Here is a 25,230-nt window from a genome sequence, read left to right as displayed (position 1 = left end):
TATCTTCAGCCAATTTCTGATTTTCACCTGCAGCCTCCTTCAGTTGTCCAATAGCTTGTGCATTCTGTGCAACTTGCCCAGACAATTTGTTTAAAGTTTCTGTGTTTAAGTCTATTTTTGCTGTTTGCTGGTCCACTTTCCTATCCAAAGATTCCAATTTCTCTAGGATTCTTTCTAGAACAGAGCCAGATGCTCCTGAGGCCATCTCTTCTAATTGTAATTCCTCAGTTTCTTCCTCCCCTGCCAGTGGCAGAGAGGCAGCTTTTTCCTCAGATGGTAAAGTAGGCACAGATGATCTGCGTGCCTGTGAGGCTGCAGTTACAGTTGTTAGAGTTGTTTGTCTGGTTCTTGGTCCCCCCTTTCTTTTTGCGCCACTCATTCCAAAGTTATCTAAAAGTCAAGGTCAGGCTGAGTTCCCATGAGAAAGCAACGGCCCAGATGGTAACAGTCATACAGGAGGCCGGGAAATAGAAAGTAAAATAAAAGTCTCTGTTGTAAATTCCAAATCCTCTAGGGGGAGTTTGTAATAGTTTTGAGGAAGAAATAAAATTCAGTCCAGTACAATTAATAACTATTTGAAATTCAAAGTCCAAAGCCCTCACGAATAATTCCCAGCAGAGTCAGAATTTGCTGTTAAACAATGACAGTGTTTCAAATAGTGCTAGCTGGTATTCTCAATGTTTCAAAATAGCAGGTTCTCAGATTGTTTCAAAGTTCAGATTCAAAGTAACCATGTCAGCAGACTGACAGTTCAGTAGCACAGGCAGCTCCAGCACCTGGGTTTCTTGCTTATAATGTAAATCCCATAAGAAGAAGATGTCACCATGCCAATAAAAAACAAAAAAATCCACCATTCACAGCTCTAAATCCACTTAATATAAAGTTCAATGGGTGCTCAAATCAAGTAGCTCAAAAAGTCTCTCTTTACCTTCACTCTCCAGCTCTTTGCTCTGATATTCAGTGGGAGCGGAAGACGGACTTCCTGCTTTTCGTCACTCCGCTTTCGGCCAAATTCAATTTAAATTCAAATCTCCAATAAAGTATGATCCTTACTCACGGGTATGATCTCCAATAAAGTATGATCTCCAATAAAGTATGATCCTTACTCACGGGTTGTAGTTTTTTCAACTCCAATTTTGCAGGAAAAGAGGTCAGCGCTCACCGGCAGCAGCAGCGCGGCTTCACTCCGCAGATCGTGAACCGACTCACAGCACCGCAACCCCCTCCCCCGATCCAGAGCCCCTTACGGGGTTCCTTCAACGATTTGGGGGTCGCTCCTGGTGCCCGCCGAGTCTCAGGACCACAGGCTCTTGCTGCCTGTGGGTCTCCAAAGCGGGTCTCCGTTTCGCCGTAACGGACGACCCTTTTTCTGCGGAGCTTCCTCCTCACAAAGGAGAAAGGACCGCCATTGCCGTTCGCGCCGCCTCCGGAAGTCGGGATTTTCATAAGTCTTTACTTTGCCCATTTATCCAGCTGAGAGCATTCTGTGGTGCTGGATAAACCAATGGGCTGATGGTAAACTAAGGCCTTTGCTCTCATGTGATTCTTTGAAAACAAACAATTTTACCACGGTCATTTTAGTTATCATCTGAAGCTTCCATCTCATGTTTGCTTGCCCATGATAGTCACTTTCATTGTGTGTTATCAAGTACTTCATCAATGGTGAGAAGTGGGGAAAGCTTGCTGTGATGAGCTTAAATTAGGGATGATTGAGACTTTTGTCTAATTTCTAGATAAAGTGAATCAGCCTGATACATACTTCCTGAGCGAATACATGCAGTGGCCTTTCAGTTTTCTTGCATTACTCCAAAGTTTGTCTCAGGGAAAGGGTGCCAAAATGTGTACTTAGTTTGCATTCCTGTGCACATTTAGTTGCGACTTACATCTCAATAGACAAGTGAACTTAAAACACACACCTATAAGACAATGGCTGCCAATAACTGTCAGAACTGACACTGAATGATCTTACTGCACCTGGGGTGAACCACAAAATGGCATCTCCCTCCTCACCACGACAGGAGTCCTACTTTAGAGTTGAAGTTTTCAAATTCATCCTTGAATGATCTCCAGCCATTTAAGAAAAAACCACTTTGAGCTTCCCATGCATTGTACTCATATTGACTCTATGGAAATGTAGTATTTCCTCGTCAAGTTGCTCAGTAGAGCAAAACTTTGCTTTTTGTCCTCAGTGCATCAGTGATAGTTGGTGCCCATTGCGGCTGGAAGGGCAGAAGGCAGGGAGACCAAAACTGGGTGGAGCCAGACCCAATGGCAGGTAGCAACAGAGCCAACAAACTTTAGTTTTGTCTTCATCCTCCTCCCTGCTATGTTCTACAAGGGCAACACAGAGTAAAGAGGACAGTGCTGACGACCAGACCTACTGCTTGGACTGGTTGTATGCAGGGCTTTTTTCAGCTGGAACTCGCTGGAACTCAGTTCCGGCACCTCTCAGATGAGTGTCATTGCCGGTATAAGAGAACAAGGGAGGTGTTCATGGTGAGTTCTGGCACCTCTTTTTTAAATTATTTTTTTAAAGAAAAATAGCACTGCTTCCACAGTGCACCAGTCTCCACTACCATCCCCTGGTGCTTAAAGATAAAGACATCAATCTATCACCTGATGATCCTGCAGCTGTGGCCAGTGGTTCTGGGGGCATATTCGATGGTATGTTATACCATTTGTACCATAGCCATTTTCAAAGTATTCAGTAGATTTAATAGATTTTTTTAAAGAAAACAACGAGTTCTCTGTTGCAGCTGGCTGTTACTGGTGGGCCCCACATCTGAAAAGGTTGCATTCTATTGACATTAAAGGTGGGGAAAGAATGACATTTTTTCATTGACAAAATACTGTGGCTTGAGTATGGGGAAAATGTGATTTCTTAGCAACATAAATCGTTCTGTGAGTAAATACATCTGGCTGCCTTGCAATGAATGAATAACAACTGCAGTTTTTGTGTGTGGAAAAATCATAGTTTAGAAAGACCACGATAACTGAGAAACAATGGGACATTTGCATGTATTTCAAGGAAGTGATATTTTCTTATGCTACCCATACAAGCTGATGACTTACTGGAAGTCTGCAAAACAGGTTCCCAACAATTTGCATGATTTTAGCAACCTCCATATAATGAGACAAATTCGTTGGAAAGCAATACAGAATGCATTGTTAGTGAAAAGGAATATTGAAGGAGTCTTCTCCATTATGAGTTTTCAGAAGGATGACACATGTTAGAAGAAGATAACAGCAAGAAATGCACCAAAGATCAGGGATTTCTAGGAGTGAATCTACTGGAAAGCATATATGTTAATTGGTGCAGTATTAGAAAGATCAAATAATCCTACAGCTGAGATCAGTGTTTATATTCTCATACCCGTCCTTATTTTTAAAAAGAAATAAATCTGTGATTGAATGCCAAAAAGCCCTTCTGAAGCAGTGGCTCCCTTGATTAAGATTTCCCATCTTGGCAAGTCCTAAATCAAGAGACATCAAAGTACTTTCAAAATAAAGAACAGCTGAAGAAAAATGTATGAGATGACAGAAGGCATAAACAATAATACCATGCATATGTTTAAGTCATCTGAAAGTGATCGCAGTGATGTGTAAAATATTCGGAAATAAACATTTAAATGGCAGCTTAATTCCCCCAGGGAGAAAAGTCTGCTTAAACCTTAAATAAATCCTGTTTAGACTAAACCACATCCGTTCTCCCCTTTTCCTTTAAGAGCACTCTTAGCTTCTCTGATTGGCTCTGTATAAAGAAAGATCTTCTGTGCTGCTGCAGATTTTCATTCAAACAAATGTGGAATCAAATGCATGAAAAGATGTAGAAAGCCCACACAGATCTTCTTCGCCACTTGGTCCTGAAATTAAGGCATATGCAGTTGCATTATGCCCTTGGTAGATTACACTCTGCAAATTGCTAATGGACGGTAGACAGAAATAATTGTTTATAGGAAAGGAATATGGTTGGGGAGTGCATTTCATATATGTACTTTATAGGGTACATAAAGGTAAAGGGACCCCTGACCGTTAGGTAGTTAGGTAGTTAGGTCCAGTCGCTAATGACTCTGGGGTTGTAGCGCTCATCTCGCTTTACTGGATGAGGGATCCGGAGTACAGCTTCCGGGTCATGTGGCCAGCATGACTAAACCGCTTGTGGCAAACCAGAGCAGTGCACGGAAACACCGTTTACCTTCCTGCCAGAGCAGTACCTATTTATCTACTTGTACTTGATGTGTTTTTGAACTGCTAGGTGGGCAGGAGCTGGGACCGAGCAATGGGAGCTCACCCCATCACGGGGATTTGAACTGCCAACCTTCTGATCAGCAAGCCCTAGGCTCTGTGGTTTAGACCACAGCACCACCCGTGACCCTATGGGGTACATACATTGCCTATAAAAGCTCATGCTGCCACAAACCCAGCCAATTCCTAAGCCCTGGTTCAGATTTTTACCAGGCAATAAAAGCTTTGTGTGGTAGAAGTATAGCAAGGTACCCTTCCCCTCTGCTATGCAAGACTCAAAGTAATGTTTAAAATAGGTCAGGGAAAGCAATGTGGTGCCATCCTGATGCTGTCGGACTCCAACTCCCATCAACCCCAGCCAACATGGTCAATGGTCAGGAATGATGAGAGCTACAATCCAACAACATCTAGAAAGTGATCTGTTGGCCACCCCTGTTGGCCACCTCTTTTATTTTATTTTCTTTGGTAATCACTCTTGGCCAAGTAAGATTGTCTTCCATGAATATTCATATTCACACATATTCCATGAATGTGGTTGCAATGGTGTGTCTGTAGGTGACTGTGGAGACCAATTCTGGATCCACACATCCTTCCACAGTGGGGACATACTGGTAGTGTCAGGGGTTCAGAAGGAGAGACACAGGAGGGGGAGCAAATGGAGAGTGAGGAGGAGGAGTACGAGGGGGGCGCAGGCAGTGACAGTGGCCAGAGTTATTCCACAAGCCTCTCTAGCGAATCGGAGGACTCACAGAAGGGAGCGCCGGTGGCCAGAGCGAAGGGGGGTCCAGGGGGGAAGCCCCAGGAGGAAGGGGCCAGCGGGGAGTCCCTGAGCAGCAGCTGGAGATCAGGACCAGCGTCTCCACCAGAGCGCAGTGGGGAGGGGGAGTCCCAGGAGTCGGGACCAGTGTCCTCACCACCAGAGGGAGGAGAGGAGTCAGGTTTGGCAACACCCACATCAGGAAGCGGGGAAACGGTCAGAAGGAAAGTCACCGGCTGGGCGCGCGCGCGCCAAGTTCAAATGTACAGGAGCGCGGCACAGCGGGGAGCCCGGGAAGGGAGCCAGGTCCTAAAGCCCGCCGGAGGGAGGGGCAAGACTCAGGAGGCTCAGCGTCAGAGGAGTCCAGGAAGGAGGGAACCCCAGAGGGCAGAAGGACCCAACGCAGGAAAGAGCAGCGCAAGAGGTGGAGCCGGGCTAGAATCTTAAACTGGTGTGGGTGGAGCAGTGAGTCAGAGGGGACTTAGCCGGTCTAGCGTCGAGACGTGGGTCTGTGCGCCCAGAGCTTGGAAATGGAATCTAAACTTTAATAAAGACTTTTGTATATAACATCCACTGGGCGTTGGTCCTCTGTGAGCTGGGACCTAGCGGCAGTCCTGACAGTAAGTCCCCTCCCAACATTTTCCACCAATTTTAAAACCTCGTGGAGTGTGGGAAAGCAGCGAGGGGTGAAGATTGGTGCTTCGCGAGCTCACGAAAACCAGGGAAATGACTACCGAAGAGAAGATAGCGAGTCTGCAAAACGCAGTGACACAACTGAACGCAGAAATTTTGGCGTCCAGAAAGAAGGAACAGGAAGCAGCTGCTGCCTGCCAGGATCTGCGAACCAGGTTAGAAGTGCTAACTACACAGAAGCTGACGGCCACCAGACCAGAAGGGATTGGGCTGGGGAACAGAGGAGGGAGCCTTGTGTCTCACTTCAATGGGGACCTGCAGGAGTATCCTAACTTCAGAGCAGATGTACTATATGCACTGCAGCTGCTTGACAAGGACTTTAAAAATGAGGAAGAAAGAGTGGGATTTATTGTTTCGCATTTACGGGGAGAGGCGAAAACGTGGCTGCGCAATCTCTGGAGAGATAAGGATCCAGCCCTCCAAGATGCGGGTGCCTTCCTTAAAGTGATGGATGCGTGTTTTTTGTCTGAGATTGATGTGGATATCGCTAGGAAACAGATTCACGGACTAAGACAAGGTAGAGCCACTGTAAGGCAATATCATTCACGTTTTTTCGCATTGGTGAACGCATTGGGGTGGGAGAGAGAATCGCCTGCCGTCAGAGATCTGTTCTGGGAGGGGCTGAACGGAGCTGTGAAAGACGAAATTGCAAGGGGGGAGAGACCCCAAACCACCAAGGACATTGTGGAGAGGGCACTCACCATTGGGGTTAGGCTGGAAGGACGCTCTTGGGACAAAGAGGAAGTGCATTGGGGACGCACGCCAACGAAAGCACCACCCCCCTTTCCCAAGGAAGTGGCGCGCGCTCGATCCATGCCTCCGCTGGGAGGAGGAGAGGAGCCGATGGAGATAGGTGGTGCTAAGGCTCAGTCCACAGCCGGAGCCCTAACGCTGGAAGCAGTCAAAATGAAGCCTCCTAGAGGGACCAGGAAGTGCTACATCTGCGACAGTGCTCAGCACATGGTGAAAGAGTGTCCCCAGCGGTTTCACAAGCACACTGCAGCCGCAGCGACAGTAACAGAAGCAGTTCAGCAGAGTGAATCACAGCAGGAAAACTCCACTGTCTGGCTGGAAATGGAGTCACTGGGGGCCAGCCAGACAAGTCAGTGAAGCAATCCCCAGTAATGTTACAGCCCACAGACCCCCTCCCACCCAAACCAGTAGTGCAGCTCACCGCATCCCTTCAACTTCCCAATGGGCTCACTGTGGAAATCCCCATTACGATTGACTCTGGGAGCAATGCAGATTTTATAGGCATGGACTTCATCCAGCAACATGGCATAGCCCTTCTGCCAGCGACGGTACCTCTGAACGTCGTCACGGTGGACGGCAGGGAGCTACTGGGAGGGCAAGTGCTGCAGCAGACGCCGCCAATGGTGATGCGCATTGGTAATCACCGCGAAGTCATCAGCTTCAACGTCACCCGCCTGTCAGACACGCCCATTGTGTTGGGCATGAGTTGGCTGGATAGGCACAGCCCGGCATTAGCTTGGTACCAGCGGCAACTGACCTTCGGCTCCTCCTACTGCGCAGAACACTGCATCCTGGCTGACTTGGACGATGAGGGGCACGAGGATGGACCACAGCTGAACTTGGGCATGTTGCAAGCGGTACCTAACAAGTACAAAGAGTTTTTGGAGGTCTTCTGCGAGAAAGAAGCGGACAAGCTGCCTCCCCACAGACCCTACGACTGCAAGATTGACCTCCTGCCGGGGGCGACGCTCCCGACGGGGAAGCTGTATTCCATGTCTGAGGATGGATTGCAGGAGCTCAGGGAGTTCATAGATCACAACTTGAAGCGGGGATTCATCCGAGAGTCCAAGGCGGTGGGGGGCAGCCCTGTATTCTTTGTAAAGAAGCGGGACACGCCCCAAAAGAGGCTTGTAGTTGATTACCGCGTCTTAAATGCGAAAACCAAGCCCTCAGCCTTCCCCATGCCCAAGATCGATGACCTGCTGGCGACGGTGCGGAAGGGGCGCATCTTTACCAAGTTGGATCTACGCGGAGCGTACAATCTCATACGAGTGAGGGAGGGTGACGAGTGGAAGACGGCCATGTTTACGCCGCTGGGCACCTATGAATATAGAGTTATGCCTTTTGGATTACAAAATGGCTCCCACTGTTTTCAAGCATTCATGCATCATGTCTTGGCGGGTCTTCTCTACAAGAAGTGCGTCTGCTTCCTGGACGACATCCTCATCTTCTCGGAGTCGCCGGAGGCTCACGAGAGAGATGTCAGGGAAGTACTGCAGCGGCTGCGGGAGCACCGGCTTTACGCCAAGCTGGAGAAGTGCCAGTTCGACAAGACGGAGGTGGACTTCCTGGGCTACAAACTGTCCGACAAGGGACTCGCCATGGACAGTACCAAGGTACGGGCAGTGCTGGACTGGAAGAGCCCACGCAATCGAAAGGAAGTCCAGAGGTTTGTCGGCTTTGCCAACTTTTATCGCAAGTTCATCAAAGGTTTCGCCATGCAGACAGCGGCCATCACTGACACCCTCAGTTCCAAGAAGAAGAAGTTCATCTGGACGGAGCAGGCAGAGCAGTCCTTTCGGAAGCTCAAGGACCTCTTCGCGTCCGAGGAACACCTGCTACATGTGAACCCCAGCAGGCCCATGAGAGTGGAGACGGACGCGTCAGACAGGGCCGTGGGGGCCGTCCTGTTGCAGCAAGACCACCAGGGGGACTGGAGGCCGTGCGCTTTCTACTCCAGGAAACTCAGCAAGTCGGAGCAGAACTACACCATCTGGGACAGGGAGTTACTGGCCATACATGCAGCCTTCAAGGCGTGGCGGCATTTCCTCGTCGGGGCCAAACACACGGTGCAGGTCCGTACGGACCATAAGAACTTGGAGTACTGGCGCACGGCGAGGTTCCTGAACCAGAGACACATCCGCTGGGCGGAGTTCTTTGCAGATTTCGACTTCAGAATAGAATACATCCCTGGAAACAACAACATCATGGCGGACGCGCTGTCCAGGAAACCGCAGTATCTCGAAGAAGAGGCGCCGGCGGCGGCCAAGCATATTTTCGCACCAAAGGCGTGGGCATGCGCGTCAGCCACGGTGGACCTGGACGCGGTGCGTCGCGCGCTGCAGACGGACTCCTTCGCGCGAGCCAAGATGGAGGAGGTGCGTAGCGGCACGGCGAGGGACAACGATTTCCAAATACGCGATGGCCTGCTCATCCGCAAAGGAGCCCTCTACGTGCCGGGAGACAACCTCCGCGCGAGGGTCCTGCAACAGCTGCACGACGCGCCCAGCGCGGGACACTTCGGCAAGGAGAAGACGGTGGACCTAGTAGCCAGAGACTTTTGGTGGCCCAAGATGAGGGGGGATGTCGCGGAATACGTCAAGAGGTGCGACACCTGCCAAAGGGCCAAACCAGTACACCAGCCGCCGGCGGGCCTGTTGGAACCGCTACAGACACCGTTCGAACCGTGGGAGAGGGTGGCCCTGGACTTTGTCACGGATCTGCCCAGCTCGAGAGGCAAGACGGCAGTACTCGTGGTAGTAGACTTGTTCACCAAGATGGCCCACTTCATTCCTTGCGCGAAGGTGGCCACAGCCGAGCAGACCGCCAAGCTGTTTATAGACCACGTGTTCAAGGTGCACGGCCTACCACGGTCCATCCTGTCCGACAGGGGGCGCCAGTTCATATCCAACTTCTGGCAAAAGCTGATGGGTTTCCTGAACGTCAAGGTCAGCCTGGCGTCGGCGCGACACCCGCAGACTAACAGACAGGCGGAGAGAGTCAACGCCATCATGCAGCAGTACCTGAGATGCTACGCGAACCAGCAGCCCTCGACCTGGGTGGACTACCTACCGCTAGCCGAGTTTGCCTACAACAACACGAAACACGTGTCCACGGGGGTGACACCGTTTTTCGCCAACAATGGGCGGCATCCCAGAACCTTCCCGGGTTTGGAGAAAGTGAGGGTGGGGGAGCCGCAGGGAGCAGAGGCAGTGGCAGCGGAGTTGCAGGAGATCCACGAGCAGCTCAGGAGGCAGTTAGAGATGGCGAAACAGGCTTACAAAGTGCAGGCAGACCGACACAGGAGGGTTGGGGAAGATATCCGGGTAGGAGACTGGGTCTGGTTAGCAGCCCAGGCAGTTCCGGCCAGATCGTTGGCCAAGAAGAAGCTCGGGCACAAGCAGTTAGGGCCTTACCAAGTAGAGGCGCAGATCAACCCAGTGGCCTTCCGTTTAACACTCCCGGAGGGGTCCAGAATGCACCCGGTCTTTCATAGATCAGTGCTCACACCCTACAAAGAGCCCCACAGGTTTCAGGCACCAGGGACAGCGCCAGACCCGCTCAGGGAAGCACCCAAAAAGGGGGGGTCGCCGAGGAGGGGGCCACTCAACGAAGCCACTGAGATTTTAGACTCAAGGTGGGGGGAGGACGGGATTGAATATCTTCTCGCCACAGAGGACACCCCGGCCAGCGCCAACAGGTGGGTGCCGGATTACGCATTGGAGGAGCAGTTGCTCAAGGAAGAATTCCATACACTTTTCCCGCACAAGCCCATGCCGGCGGGCTTTTTCGATGATTGTCTGTTCACACCCACACTCTCGGCCAGCACTTTCCGGGGTTTCTCGTCAGCGGAGGACTCGGCTCCGGGAGGCAGCTCCCCAGAGGGATCGCTCTCAGGTTTTGGCACGGGGGGATCTTATTGGTGGGAGGACCAACCCGAAGTGGGATGGCGCAGAGACGTGCCGGAGGGACCCTGCGAAGTGGCGGCACCTCAGGCGACAGGGGGAGAAGGGGTTGTGAGTGATTTGGGGGCGGCCTCAGATTTCGAACACACCGCCCAGGAGATGGAAGCGGAGGGAATCGCAGTCGACGAGCCCATGGAGGACTTTCCGGACTTCTCACGATGGCTGCACGCCTCGGGGGACGAACTGTATCCTGAACTCACCCCGACAACTCTAGAGCACCCAGAACCCGCACCTGAAGAGGGGGAGGGGGAAGGGGGGCTTCGAGGGGGGGATGGATGTCAGGGGTTCAGAAGGAGAGACACAGGAGGGGGAGCAAATGGAGAGTGAGGAGGAGGAGTACGAGGGGGGCGCAGGCAGTGACAGTGGCCAGAGTTATTCCACAAGCCTCTCTAGCGAATCGGAGGACTCACAGAAGGGAGCGCCGGTGGCCAGAGCGAAGGGGGGTCCAGGGGGGAAGCCCCAGGAGGAAGGGGCCAGCGGGGAGTCCCTGAGCAGCAGCTGGAGATCAGGACCAGCGTCTCCACCAGAGCGCAGTGGGGAGGGGGAGTCCCAGGAGTCGGGACCAGTGTCCTCACCACCAGAGGGAGGAGAGGAGTCAGGTTTGGCAACACCCACATCAGGAAGCGGGGAAACGGTCAGAAGGAAAGTCACCGGCTGGGCGCGCGCGCGCCAAGTTCAAATGTACAGGAGCGCGGCACAGCGGGGAGCCCGGGAAGGGAGCCAGGTCCTAAAGCCCGCCGGAGGGAGGGGCAAGACTCAGGAGGCTCAGCGTCAGAGGAGTCCAGGAAGGAGGGAACCCCAGAGGGCAGAAGGACCCAACGCAGGAAAGAGCAGCGCAAGAGGTGGAGCCGGGCTAGAATCTTAAACTGGTGTGGGTGGAGCAGTGAGTCAGAGGGGACTTAGCCGGTCTAGCGTCGAGACGTGGGTCTGCGCGCCCAGAGCTTGGAAATGGAATCTAAACTTTAATAAAGACTTTTGTATATAACATCCACTGGGCGTTGGTCCTCTGTGAGTTGGGACCTAGCGGCAGTCCTGACAGGTAGGTTTCCAGGTGAGAGTTGATCACAGTGAGGATTTGCAAAATGTGCCTTCCTCTTAGCTCACTTCTTCCTTTCATCCCGAGTTTGTGCTTCTTCAAATTTCATTATGCCTTTGGTAGAGGCTATTCTCCAATTGGAGTGCTCACAGGCCTGTGTTTCCCAATTATCCATGCATTTTTTTAGATTTGCCTTGAGAGCGTCTTTAAACCTCTTTTGTTGTCCACTGGCATTTCGCTTTCTATTCTTAAATTGGGAATAGAGTAGTTGCGCTTTGGAAGATAATAATCAGGCATCCAAACATGACCAGTCCAACAAAACAAAACAAATTCCTTCCAGTAGCACCTTAAAGACCAACTAAGTTAGTTCTTGGTATGAGCTTTCGTGTGCATGCACACTTCTTCTGCATGCATACTATCTGAAGAAGTGTGCATGCACACGAAAGCTCATACCAAGAACTAACTTAGTTGGTCTTTAAGGTGCTACTGGAAGGAATTTTTTTTGTTTTGACTATGGCAGACCAACACGGCTACCTATCTGTAACCAGTCCAACAAAGTTAATGTTGAAGAATCATTGCTTCGACACTGGTGATCTTGCTTCTTTCAGTACACTGACATTAGTTTGCCTATCTTCTTAAGTGATATGTAAATTTTTTTGGACACCCCGTTGATGGAATCTTTTGAGGAGTTGGAGATGGCGTTTATAAGTGGTCCGTGTTTCACAAGCATAAAGTAAAGTTGGTATATACTGTATATATACTGATATACACTGTAGGTGATCCTCTTGCAGCACATCTGTAGGCACAGCTGCTGGTTTTGCATGGTTCTTTCCTCTCCGATCTTAAAAAAAAGAGATGGGGCAACCATAGTTTAAGTCTTCTACAAAGTGCACTCAAATCATACATTACTTTATGGTGAAGGTAAAATGAGCACCTGCAAACCGCCCCTGTACCAGGGGAGGGGGACTGCTACAGTAAATGTCCAAATCGCAATCATCCTTAAAAGAAAAAAAAATAACCAACCAACAACTTAACAATAGTTGTTTACAGGGGGAACAAAGAGGAAATGGTGAGGAGAGGACTCCAATAAGGAGAATGCTGAGCTGCATTCTTGTGACCCAGCAGGGAAATGTCACATATCCTTGGTTGTGTACTGATGCTGTGTACAAGATCACCACCAGGAGAAAAGAGCAAGGCAGGCTGACAGAAGTGTTGCTTGCAATTATCACTAGGTCAGCATGTTACATACAACCCCTGTATCCTTTATGTAATTTATTCTAAGGCACAGACTTTGAGTATAGAGAAGAGGCTGTATCTCAGCTTTCCCCAGCCTGGTGCCCTCCAGATGTTTTGGACTACAGCAACCAGGCAGCATAGGGTTGAAGAACCAGGTTGAAGAAGGTTGCTGGACCTGAATGGTGCCTTTTTGGAAAGCAAATTGTTGTGCTAAACTGTCCCCAGTTGTATGGCAGGCACTGAAATAGGCCCAGGTAACCAGGCTTTGAGGATTAAGGAAAGGTGAGTGTGAAGTGGGCCAGTGTGGCATAATGGTTAGAGGGTTGGACTAGGACTTGGGAGAGCAGGGTTCAAATCCCCACTCAGCCATGAGCGACCTTGGACCAATCTCCATCTCTTAGCCCAGGGGTCAGCAAAGCTTACTGGGCATGGGCCGGATCACTCCCATGGAGATCCTCCATGGGCCAGGCCGGCGCAGCGCAACGCTGGAAATCGCGTCTGCCCATGTCCGCGGTGCCAGAAATCACTTCTGCGCATGCCAAGACGCCGAAAATCATGCCTGCACAGAAGCGATTTTCCGCATCTGGGCATGTGCAGAAGCGATTTCCAGTGCTTCCAGCACAGACACGATTTCCGGTGTTTGGGCATGCGCAGAAGCAATTTCCAGAGCCACGGAAGAGAGTCCCCGCACTGTGCTGTGCCGGTTTAGCGCAGCACACGGGGACTTGACAAGTGAGCAGTTCAGTTCAGGGGCAGCTCATGGTCAGTTAAACTGCCTCTGTCGGCTGCTTCCATTATCACATTATCATCTGGTGGACTCTTCTTATTTGATAAAATGGGATCCAGTATTAAAATTCCCTGAAATTAAGCATTTCCATCACACGACCAGAAAGATTATTTTGGAATACATCTATTATCAGCAACAAAGCATTCCCTTCAATCCCATTATCTGCTGCTATTGTGTTTTATGGCACAGATAAAAGGTACCATTTTAAGTCAAATTGTTCTCTTAAAATGCCCAGTTTTTCATCTCTAAGCAGTATAGTAAATGGCAGACAGAAGGGCACCAGGAGAGGGCTTGTGGGTTCACCTACAAAGTGCACTGCATTAGAGATGAACCTGCTACAAATATACTCTAGTTTTTGTATTGACTCAGCATTGTCACATACAATATTATCTCTCTTGCCGTGCCAGCATCTGCAATATCGCCACGCTGGACCTTTCTGGAAAACTAAACAAAGCTTTCTTCAGATGGAACTAATCCCAAATGATACTTCTGCAAGTCTTAGTCTGGTATCAGTAGTGATAGGTTCTGCCCTAACATAAAAGATAAATGGAGGGGGGGGTTGGGTAGCTTTGTGTTAGCAGCACACTTGAAGAGGGATGTGTAGCCTAAAATAAAATCCAGGACAGTAGGAGAGGAAATAAAACGATGGTTCTTTGCCAAAGTATATTTTGTAATAAAATAGCTGTTATGTACTAAGCTTGATTCCTAGAACAATAGGCAAGTAGGACCCTGGAATGCAACAACTGATTGGCTTGCAGGAAAAAACCAATCAGGTTCCAGGAAGAAGTTAATCAGCCTATTAGGCTGGTAGGATCGTAGAATGCAACTGATTGGCCTGCAGGAAAAAACCAATCAGGCTCCAGGAGGGAAGCAGAATCAGGCAATCAGATGAGACTCATTGTGTAAATAATGTATATAAAAGCCTGAGGTTTGGGGGGCCATTGACTCACTGTTTTACAAGCTGCAATAAAGAACATGAAATCACTACAGGACTCTGAGTATATTTCAATAGCTGAGCGCTTCAATACCATTTTTGTAGTCTGGAGGATGCACAGCAAGACACATTTTGGCTACACTCCTATACATACATAACTTGGAGCAAGTCCTGCAGAACTCTAGGACTTTCTTCTGAGATAGGATTGTGATTAAAAAAAAACAAACACAACCCTATGTCCTGCTCCAAACCTCACGGGTGGCACTGGGAGGAAGGAAGTTGTACCACATGACATAAATGACATGATAGGCAATAGCCAGCTGACTATGATTGTTGTATAGCTACAATCGCGGCAGCAAAATTCATTTGTTCATTTTATTTGTATGCCGCTTTTCCACACACAAAAAAAATGCTCAAAGTGGCTAATGACAAAGAAACAGGTTTGCATTTCAAACAAGCACTATGAAACAATTTCATAATAACATAGCAAAACAAAACTATAGTAACATACGGAAAACAACATATGTCAATACTATAAATATGACAGGATTACTGAAACAACATTCAATAGCACAAATAACAAGGGAGCTTTGCAGTTTCATCTTAGTTGTAGAAACACTCCTCCCATGATGTTGCAAAATAAATAAATATGCTTAGGCATGTTCAATGATAGCCCAGCCTCCTCCAGAGATATATTCTGAATGGTACAGTCAGTGACTATTGAACTGAATGATGAGTACTAGGCCTGTAAGGAGGCATAGTTTTCTATTCCAGCCCGTGTTCATCACATGCAACACTGTTTCCATTCTCCTTCAGTTCATCTTGCACCAAGAATGGCATTATTCGTCTCACTGAAATTATGAAGCTTATTAATTGTGTAAAATGTGTTGTCATTGTATTGTTCCACCCCATTCATTTCAGTGCAAGGAAAATGCTTGATTATATGTCATTACTGGATTGAAAGCAGCAGCAGTGATTACGAATACTATATGCTGGATGGATTTCTGTTCTGGACGTGGGACAAATAAGTGAACACAGGCCATTTCTACTGCCATTTCCATCTGAATTCTCAGACATCCCTAGTGACTACTAATGCCACACCACCCACAAAAACACATATGCAGCCATTCCGTTTGCACACATGCATCCCACACTGTCTCTGTACTGATGTGTCTCATCGTAAAGCACTTTCATCACAATAAATGTCACCTCCAGCTGCTTTCCCTAGCCATCCCTTGATACCCATTCACCCTCCCACTCCTCAGTCTCTTTCCTCACATCTCACTCCAAAGTCTTAAAAGATGGAGAGGATCAATGTGGAAAAAAAGAGAAATAGAGAAATTAGGCAGATGGAATATGACAGAACTTGAAGTAATTATCTCTTCTCCTGTGTTACACCAAAAAATGAGCATTTTATTAGGCCAAATATAGACCATGGACCCCTAGTTTTTAAGAAGCTAATTGTCTAATAGATTCTATATTCAATTTTTCTCTTGTCTCATTAAAACTAAATAATGGATAGAGATTTTCTCCCTTCTATCTTTTCCCATTTAATTGCATTTGCTGCATCTACTCTCCCGCGTCCTTCTCCTGATATTAACAATACAGCTAATAGCCCTCATTTTTAGCAGTGGCAATTTGGACATTCCTGGGCATCCTCATATAGTAATAGTTACCTAGGAGGAAATAAAGGGATGCTCTTAGCATACTGAGCAATAGCATCTACAGTTCTGTATGAGAAGTTCAAAGGAGTGATTAAAGTAGAAAACTGCAACCCAGACATCAAGTAGGGAGATTTTCTTATGCCAGTTCATAATTCTGCCCATGAAAATGTTGCCCAGCAGACATTTATTTAGTTTGGGAAATATCATTCGGCAGCGCTTAGCCAGTTTTAAACTACAGCAAGGACTAATCGCCACAAGTATAGCTAAAACAATATCAGCACAGTAAAATAATACAAGTGTAAAAGCAGACAGCAAAACCGCACTTAAAAGACTAGCAGCAGTACCAATACAGTATAAATAACAAAAGTCATCTGGAATATAAAAGCAAGTTTTCAAGGTCCATTTAAAAACCTTCAGCGTAGGAACTATGCAATACAAGCAAATCTAGCAAATCTATGCAATACAAGTCTATGCAATACTATGCAATACAAGCAAATCTAGCAAATCTATGCAATACAAGCAAATCTAGGGAGGGACTTTCATGTGCCTCTGAAAAGGCCACTGAAAAGGCCTTATGTCTTGGGCCAGCCAATCAAATTCTTCCTTGTGGCAAGTCTATGAGCAGGATCACAAAGGCTGAGCTTGGGTCCCAGGCAGGCTCACATTGGTGCAAGTTGTCCAAATTTTCACTGTTTGAAATATGGCAACCCTAGGATAGTGCTTTTTTAAAAACAACAACAACCATAATCATCAACTGGAGCTTTTTTTGCAACTGCAAGTAGTAATAAAAATAAGAGAAGAAATCGGCCTTTTCTGTTGTAACACCTCACAGAATACATCCACAAAAGAAAATTGGGAAGCTCTATCTGTTGGATGTTTCAAATGTCTCCTAAAAACTCATTTTGTTTAACCTGGCCTATGATGTCTCCAGATGTGAAGGAGATAAAGAATTATACAACTTTAGAAGACATCTGAAGGCAGCCCTGTATGGGAGGTTTTTAATGCTTGATGCTTTTACTATGCTGTAAGCTTTCCAGAGTGGCTGTGGAAACCCAGCCAGATGGGTGGGGTATAAAGAATAAAATTATTATTATTATTATTATTATTATTATTATTATTATTATGTTTGAGAATGTTATCCTGTTCGGTTGCTAACTTCCTGTTTTAAACGGCGGAATTTCAGCAATGTATTTCATAGAATCATAGGGCAGTAGAATTGGAAGGGTCACAAGGGTCATCTAGTCCAACCCCCTGCAATGCCTTTCTGCCCAACATGGAGCTCAAGCCCATGACCCTGAGATTGAGAGTCCCATGCATTCTGATCATTTGCACTCACTGTCTTTAGATTTTTGAAAACTGCTTTGGGATTTTTGCCAAAATGTTAAATTGGTTTATACATTTTCTAAATAACTGATACTCAGATTAAACTACAAACAACAGTTCAGGATGGTGTGCACATGCTAATGAGGTACACCACACAAAGCTACCCCGTGTAGGAGTTAAGTGGGTTCCTCAGGCAGGTGAGCCAAGTCACACTTCTTTCCTTCACTCCAGATCACTTCAGACAAAATTCTAATAATTGTGGCAAATTAAACTTAGCTCTTGCTGTTAAGTTGCAAGTGAACATATCAGACGACACAGCGATTCTTCAAACAGCTCTTGTTTATTCACAGGCCAGAACAGAACTGAACTGAAGGGTTCAGCCAGCCTGATTATATAGAGCTCCACTAGAACACAACAGTAACCACTTTCTGTAACTATCCAATCACTGAACGTCACTTTCAATCCCTTATTTGCATATGTGGACCTGAGTGAAAACTATCTACAGTATCCCTCTGCTGGCCAAGGGTGAAAACTTCAGTACATAACACTTGCCTCTGGACTATTGACTAAACCAGAGGACTTCTGACTTTACAATCAATGCAGATGATCTATAACCAACCGGTAAGCCTGAGTTCTCCAAGATAATATTGTGGAAACTCAGCTGTTCTCCCATTTGCTGAAAACTACACATCCTATTTACTTTGTCCCAGTTGCAAGTAAAATTTCCTTCTGGTTTTGTCTTACAAAATTTCACAAATACTTAAATATGGAACACATTTTCATGCTTGGTGGGAATGCAATTTTTAAAATATATTTTGGACCACAGTCTTCAATATTATCTCCAAAATTGTTAAACAACCTCTCTCGCCGAACCCAGCCTTAGCCCTGCTTTCACTAAACTCACATTCCAACCCTACTATCCAGCATAAAGATTTAATTCTTATTGGTAGCTGCACATCTAGTGGTAGCAATATCTCTGGAAAGCCAAGGTGGAGCTACCTCTCGTGACTTGGTTCAACAGTATTTGGGATATACATAGTTAGTTCAGAGTGACTAACTGAGCTTGGAAGAGTTGCAAATGGAATTATAAAGGAAAATACCTTTGATGAAACCTGGTCTCCCTTTTTTTTCATACGTAAGGAAAAAAGAAATTAAAACTCTCCTACCAGCCTCACAAACCTTTCTGTGGAGAACCTATAAAGGCTGCCAGTGTTTTAAGACTGTGTAAAATGATGCCATAAACAAAACATTATAATCTTTACTTTGCTGTGACTGTATTGTATAATAAAATATTTTTTTAAAATACAGAAATGTACAGAAATATTTATATTGTTCATGAACTATCACAATGAACCTTTTATCTTTGATAGGCCCTGTCACACATTTATTAGCTTTAAAACCCTGAACCAATGTTTTTAAAGAAGGGCTTTCACATAACGTGATAGTCGAAATACATATATCTCAAAAATGTACTTGTGAACTGGAAGTGATAACGCCGATGATAACTAACCCTGAGCTCACCCATTTCCTAATAATTAGCAGCTCTTATCTGACAGACACCATTTCCTACACATACTTTTTGCTCCATGATAAGAAGTAAAATGTTTGCTTAAGGCAGAGCTATTTCTGTTCATTGTAACATGCACATCGCCACTAGAAGTACACAGAAGGAGAACAAAATGGTAGCAAGTTGGAAATCTGAAAAAGCAAAAACACTAGATTTTGTTCACACTTAGAGGTGGTGTGTCTCGTACCTTCATTGTACAGATCCTGGCCAATGCTGAAGACACAACTCTTCACCCTGGCTTTTGACACTTGAGTGTATGTTTTAGGAGACCACCTTATTTTTGTGACTGTAAGTCATTTTAAACTGTTTTTAATGTTGTGTTTTAATGTTGTAACCCACCCTGAGACCACAGAGTGAAGCGTGGGTAGTTATTATGATGATTAATAATGATAATAATTTGTTCTGCTCCATCTGGAACCTTATTATGTATTTTATAATTGTGATGTATTTTATAATTTATTCTGGGACCTCCTGGTGAAGATTGGGTAAGAGATCGTATAAAGAAATAAGCAAACAGTAACCAAATCTCAAAATAACACAAATGGCAGAAGCATGTCTGCCTTGATCTATAGGCTGAATTTGGATGTTGGGCACAAGGTGAATCAATGATACCAGCCTCTTTTTCTTAGATGATCACCTTATATATACACCATGGAGGGGTGGCAGGACCACGCCTGTAGGACCCTCCCCTGACATCATATTCCCTGCCTGCCACCTCAGCCCTTCTGCGGTCCACACAATCAGCTCAACATCTGAAATGGACATCTGACAGCTGTGTTGTGGAGAGCTGGATGATTTTTTTAAATTAAAAAAGCAATCCTCTTGTTAGACTGAGAATATCCTCTCAGTCACTAGTTTAGGATATTCCACCATTCTTCAGCAGAGTTTCTTTTCTTTCAGGAAAGTAAGCAGCTCATGTAAATGTCAAACAAAGCTTTAATAATAAAGAAAACTAACACAATAACATACTATCTGACAGAAACTAAGACAACATCATGAGGCAAGAATGACAGTTGGCCTCTCTAACTGAACTTTAACTGAACACCCAAAGGGAGGGGCAGATTCCGGAGCACAACACAAAAGCCCCACCAACCAGATGACAGACATTCTACTATTCATATTAGCCCCCAGTATTTTTCTAACAAGCTGCAAGTGTGCTATGCAGGCGCCCCTTTTCAGGCATCACACCAAACCCACAGATGTTCTCTGGGCTGGCACTCAGCTAGCCTTGGAGTCCACTTGCAGTTACGCCTGCCTCTCTGCCCTTCAAAGGATGATCCTGGAACCTAGACTCATACCATCCAGTGCCAGAAGTATTGGCAGATCAGTCAAAGGGCTGCTCGTGTGGCTGAGCAAGATTTGGTATAATGCACTTGGATTGCCAAACTAATAATAACCATGTTTTAAAAACCCTGCCCTGATTTGGGAAGTCTTTAAAGCATGCTTTAGTAATTCTCCAAGAGAAATTAGCAGATCATTTATTCAGCTTGGTTTCCACGTGAAAAGCCCTTGGAAATCTGGACCAATACAAAGGCCTAGAGTTTCCAAGAATGGCAGCACACAGCATCTTTCTGAAGGACTTTTCCCATATTCCTTCTGGAACTTTCCTTGCCCAAGCAGCCTTGCCATGAGCAGGCATAGTGCAAGCCCATTCATTTCAGTGAAGCTTTGTATGAATTGTGCTCACAGTGTGTGTGTATTAACGTCAAAACACTTTGTGGCTGTCAGGGAAAGATTAGACTTCTTGACCACATGCCTACATTATGATTAATTCATCGTTTTAATTATAGACCCTTTTTGTAGATAAAAGCGCCACTGAGTGACAGAATTACAGTGACAATGACAGGGGCAAATCTCTTTTCTAATTTAAATGGATGACGCAAGCACCCCATTGAGTGCCTACATATGGTCCCCTCTTGTTCTACGCGTGCCAAAATCACATTCTCAGCAAGGACTATAAAACATGTGGGGGCAAACAAGAGAAAGCTCCAGCTATTCAATTAAGCATGAGCAGATATTCACAGAGGGGTTTAAAAAATGGACCAAATTGGCAGCCGGTTTCAAGAAAATGAAGAAAGTAAGCTTCCCCACTGGCCAGGCTCGTACAACCAGCCCTGATGGCAATTTCCAATAAAGCCTGACTGTATATGGCAAGTGAATCATGAGCCAAAGCAGCCTTCTTGATTCATAAACTCCCACTGCCACTCACAGAAGCTACTCTGTGTTCTTCCATGAACTCTCACCTCTGTCATTATACACATGTGAGAGCACTGAAATGTCCAAGAGAGAGCCAGTAAAAGTAATGGGATTCATGCAGATGAGCATTAATGTTTACAGAAACCACTCAGATCTAGCAAGGACCAGTGTCCTTTGTGAGAATAGGACAAGGGAAACTGAGTATTTAAGTAGGGTCCTGCTCTCAGTCATTTGGGCTAGATAGGCAGCTCATCTTCCACCTTGTGCCCCCTCCAATTAAGGCTGTTGCCCTGTGGAAGCCAGGAAGAAATTATTGCATGTTTTGCAAAATTGGGTAGGTGGGGGGTTATCTGGCTTCAATTGACTCACTCATCTGCCACACCTTGGCAGGTAGGCCAGTGATCAAGCAGGAGCCATTTAGACAGTATAAGAGTCTGGGAGGTAACAACTTTGCTAAATGGCAGACTAGAAGTTAAGACAGCTCCCAAGGCAGTCACCCGCCTTAGGTACTGGTGGGGTGGTTGCTGGGGCAACAGTGCCTGGGCAGCTGCTCTTTTGGCTGGCATTCAGCTCATCCTGGAATTGCGCAGGCTTGCCATGAAAGAGACAGCTTACTGTTGAGGTGGGCCCTGAGGTCCATCAGCAGAACAGCCTCAGCAGGCCTTGCGACACAGAGACTGTTGGGTCCTCCTTGATCACTGGTCTATGTTAACTGTGAATTGATCTTAAATGGCATTGGGTCCCATTTAAATCCACTCGTGCATCCATCTCTTTATTGCCATTCACAATTAAATGACCACACGGACAGAACAGGCAGAGGAAACTGTGGTGTTCCAGCTCAGACTATTTGTTCAACCAGTCCAGTGTTGTCTACTCTGATGGACAATGGTTCTCCTGCTATCCAATCCTTTTAACTGGAGATTCCAGAATCTGGGACTTCCTGCCTGCAAAGCATGAGAATCCTGCCACTCTTTCTCAGACAACTGGCATACTTTTGGAGAGTGCTGAGATTGGGTGGGAAAGATCCATGCTCATGTCCCTGACAATGTGTGTGTCTAATTCTCACACACAGTGTTACCAGAGCAGCATGGGATCACTCCAGGGGAAAGTAGCTCCCATCTTGGAGCTTGGGGATAAGCCTCTTGGGGGTGGGCAGGGTAAACTTTAAAAGAACAGGAGATGGCGGCTGTAGCAGCATCTCACTTATCACCCAACCTTCTGACCTCACTTGATGACAAACCTTCATTATCAAAAACCGATTGACACAGCATCAGCCAGCCAGATAGGTTATACATTGGCCAGGGTGGGGATGGAGGGGACAACCACCCTTTCAAAGCCAACCACGGCAGCATAGCAAGTAGCCATCGTGTACAGAGCCAGCTATATCCCCAAGAAGTGAAACACTATTTAATTTTAGTGCACAGATAAAGGCTTTCATGCCTGACTGAACTTTCATGCTATCTGCATAAAGGAGTGCCTGGGGAGTATGAAACGACTAATGGCTAACTTTATCCTCAGAAGCCTCTTGGGGAATTTGCTGGGAAGATAGTGATGTGTTGGTCAAGTTAATGTACTCCAGGAATCATAGTGGGGAGGAAGAGGCCCTCTTTCTTTCTAATGAGATGGGGAGAAAAAACAGCCTTGAAACTGTGTTTGCTCAGTTATCAGCAGATGGAGAAAATAACACTGCCAGAGAGGTGTGTTTGATTTAATGCTTTCATTGCTTGCGAAAAGAGAAAATCACACTGAAATCAACCACCAAAGCAAGGTGAATAACAAGCGATTGTTAGTGTGCATAAATACCTTTAAAATCTCAGCTTCAGAGGAGTAGAAAGAGGAATAAATATGTGAGAAGTATTCATCCCACCCACCCTGTACTCTGAGGTAAGTCTCTAAGGAATTCGAGCTTTATGAACTAGCATAAAATAGAAGGCAATCAGAGCATTTAAAAAGATCATATTCGCTCATTTTTGGAGATTAGAATTGCACAGTTAAACCATTATTTGTATAGACAAGGTATAAATACAAATTACCTTCACAGCACTTTGATTAGCTCTCATGTCCATTATTATGTTTACCTGTTGTTTACTGTATTTTTTTTAAAAAAGAGCACTAAAAGCATATTTTAATTACACCACAATCCTAAAAATGTCTACTCAGTAGTACCTTTCATTGAGTTGCAGGGGACTTAAGCTCACGTGAGCATATATAGGATTGCAGTCTTTAAAACATACTACACTTACTTTGAAACACAATCATTTACTTTTTCCTCCTCCCTATCTCCTGTTCCATTTCACATTTCTGTTCATTTTATGTACATAAGCAATTTGACATTTTCGATCCAGCAAGAATTCTGAGGGTGGCTTACAGGAAAAGATTAGAAACCCATGAACGGTAGAACCAATAAAATAAAAAAGTAACAACCAGAACAGCAAAGAAAGTATCAGCACGGACAAACAATCTAAAAGACCTGGGAAAATAAGTAGATCTCTGCTTGCTAAAGAAAAGATATTGGCCATGGTATTGGGCAAGCTTCACTGGAGAGTAAAAATTTCCAAGGACTACTGAAGAAGCCCTTTTTCTGGACACCACAGGTTGCACCTTTGATAGTAGTGAGACTGAGGGACGGGCCTCTGACAATGGCCTCAGTACCCAGGCAGGTGGTCTAGTCTCTATGGCAGGGATGGGGAACCTCAGCAGGGTGTCTGGTGTCTGGCCCTCAGGACGGTCCCTTGGCATACTGCTGTAAAAACATGCCAGCAAAAGACTCTGAAATTGAACACAGTGCAGTTATCCTCTGAATCTGCCGCTTTAGAATGCAAGTAAGGAATCACATTTGAATGTCTCCCTTCCATGTAAAATTTTAAAAAATTAAAAATCCCTACACTTGCAGCATTAGCACATCAGAGTCTTTTATCACCTCCTCCCTGACAGGCTAGATTACCTGCAGGAGGATTTGATGGGATGGTATATTTAAACACACAATCATCCTCCATCTGCATTCTGAGCTGGGGCAATCCTGTAATATACCGTATTTTTTGCTCTATAAGACTCACTTTTTCCCTCCTAAAAAGTAAGGGGAAATGTATGTGCGTCTTATGGAGTGAATGCAGGCTGCACAGCTATCCCAGAACAGGAAGAGGGATCGCTGCTTTCACTGCGCAGCAATCCCTCTTGCTGTTCTGCCTTCTGAGATTCAGAATATTTTTTTTCTTGTTTTCCTCCTCCAAAAACTAGGTGCATCTTATGGTCTGGTGCATCTTATACAGCAAAAAATACGGTATATTACAGTGGTACATTGCTTTATGAACTTAATCCATTCCGGAAGTCCGTTCTTAAACCAAAACGTTCTTAACCCAAGGCGTACTTTCCCATACCAGTGGAGGACTCAATTTACAAATGGAACACACTCAACAGGAAGCAAAACATGTTCTTATTCCAAGGCAAAGTTCACAAACCAAAACACCTACTTCCGGGATTGCAGCATTCTTAATCCAAGTTGTTCATAAACTAAACTAAACTAAACTGTTCTTAAACCAAGGTACCACTGTGTATATATATAGTTGAAAGTTGCTCAGACTGAGCCTGACAAATCCATGCCTGCAGACAGCAACATCAGGCCTCAGTAGTATGATGCTACTGTTATTCTTTTTTAAACAGTTGCATTCTTGGGACAGAACTGACACAACCCACAGTCTCAGGAGCAGCTGTAGATTAACTACTTGCCCACATGTTCCCAATCTGTGTGTGTGCATGCACGTACGCACGCGCACACGCACATTGACCTACTGTCCTTTATAGGCACCCAGTACTGGATTTCAGAGACCTTAAAAAGGAGGAACAGAAAAAAGAAGGTATTATGTGGTCAGTATTAAAGGCTCACTTAATGGTTAATGGTCAACCATTAATAGAAATTCCTTTTTATTTTTATCTGGGCCTCTTTTCTGTTAGACTTTCAAATTGCCTGTTGTAGAAGTTTTGGGAGCCAAGCCAAAGCAAACAAACAAATTAGACCTCCCCTCCCATCCACACTGCGAATCAGAGAATTGGGTCAGGGTGAAGGTAAATACATGA

The 25,230-nt window shown here is 46.0% G+C and overlaps 1 long non-coding RNA gene across 3 annotated transcripts in view; it reads right to left on the bottom strand.

Moving 5' to 3' along the window:
* The window catches only part of LOC310825654, a 118,564-nt gene that overhangs the window by 38,102 nt on the left and 55,232 nt on the right, over positions 1-25,230 (bottom strand). The window contains exon 1 of one of the 3 annotated variants that reach the window (XR_014555386.1): positions 19,813-20,023. The exons of the other annotated variants lie outside the window; for them this stretch is intronic. This is a non-coding gene — a long non-coding RNA (uncharacterized lncRNA). Of the gene's footprint in view, positions 1-19,812; positions 20,024-25,230 lie in introns of those variants that run through there. 3 annotated transcript variants of the gene reach the window in all.

This window comes from Podarcis gaigeae (assembly GCF_964106915.1).
Source record: "Podarcis gaigeae genome assembly, chromosome: 10".
In the NCBI taxonomy this organism is placed as follows: domain Eukaryota; kingdom Metazoa; phylum Chordata; class Lepidosauria; order Squamata; family Lacertidae; genus Podarcis; species Podarcis gaigeae.
This window is presented reverse-complemented; position numbering and strand designations above follow the sequence as displayed.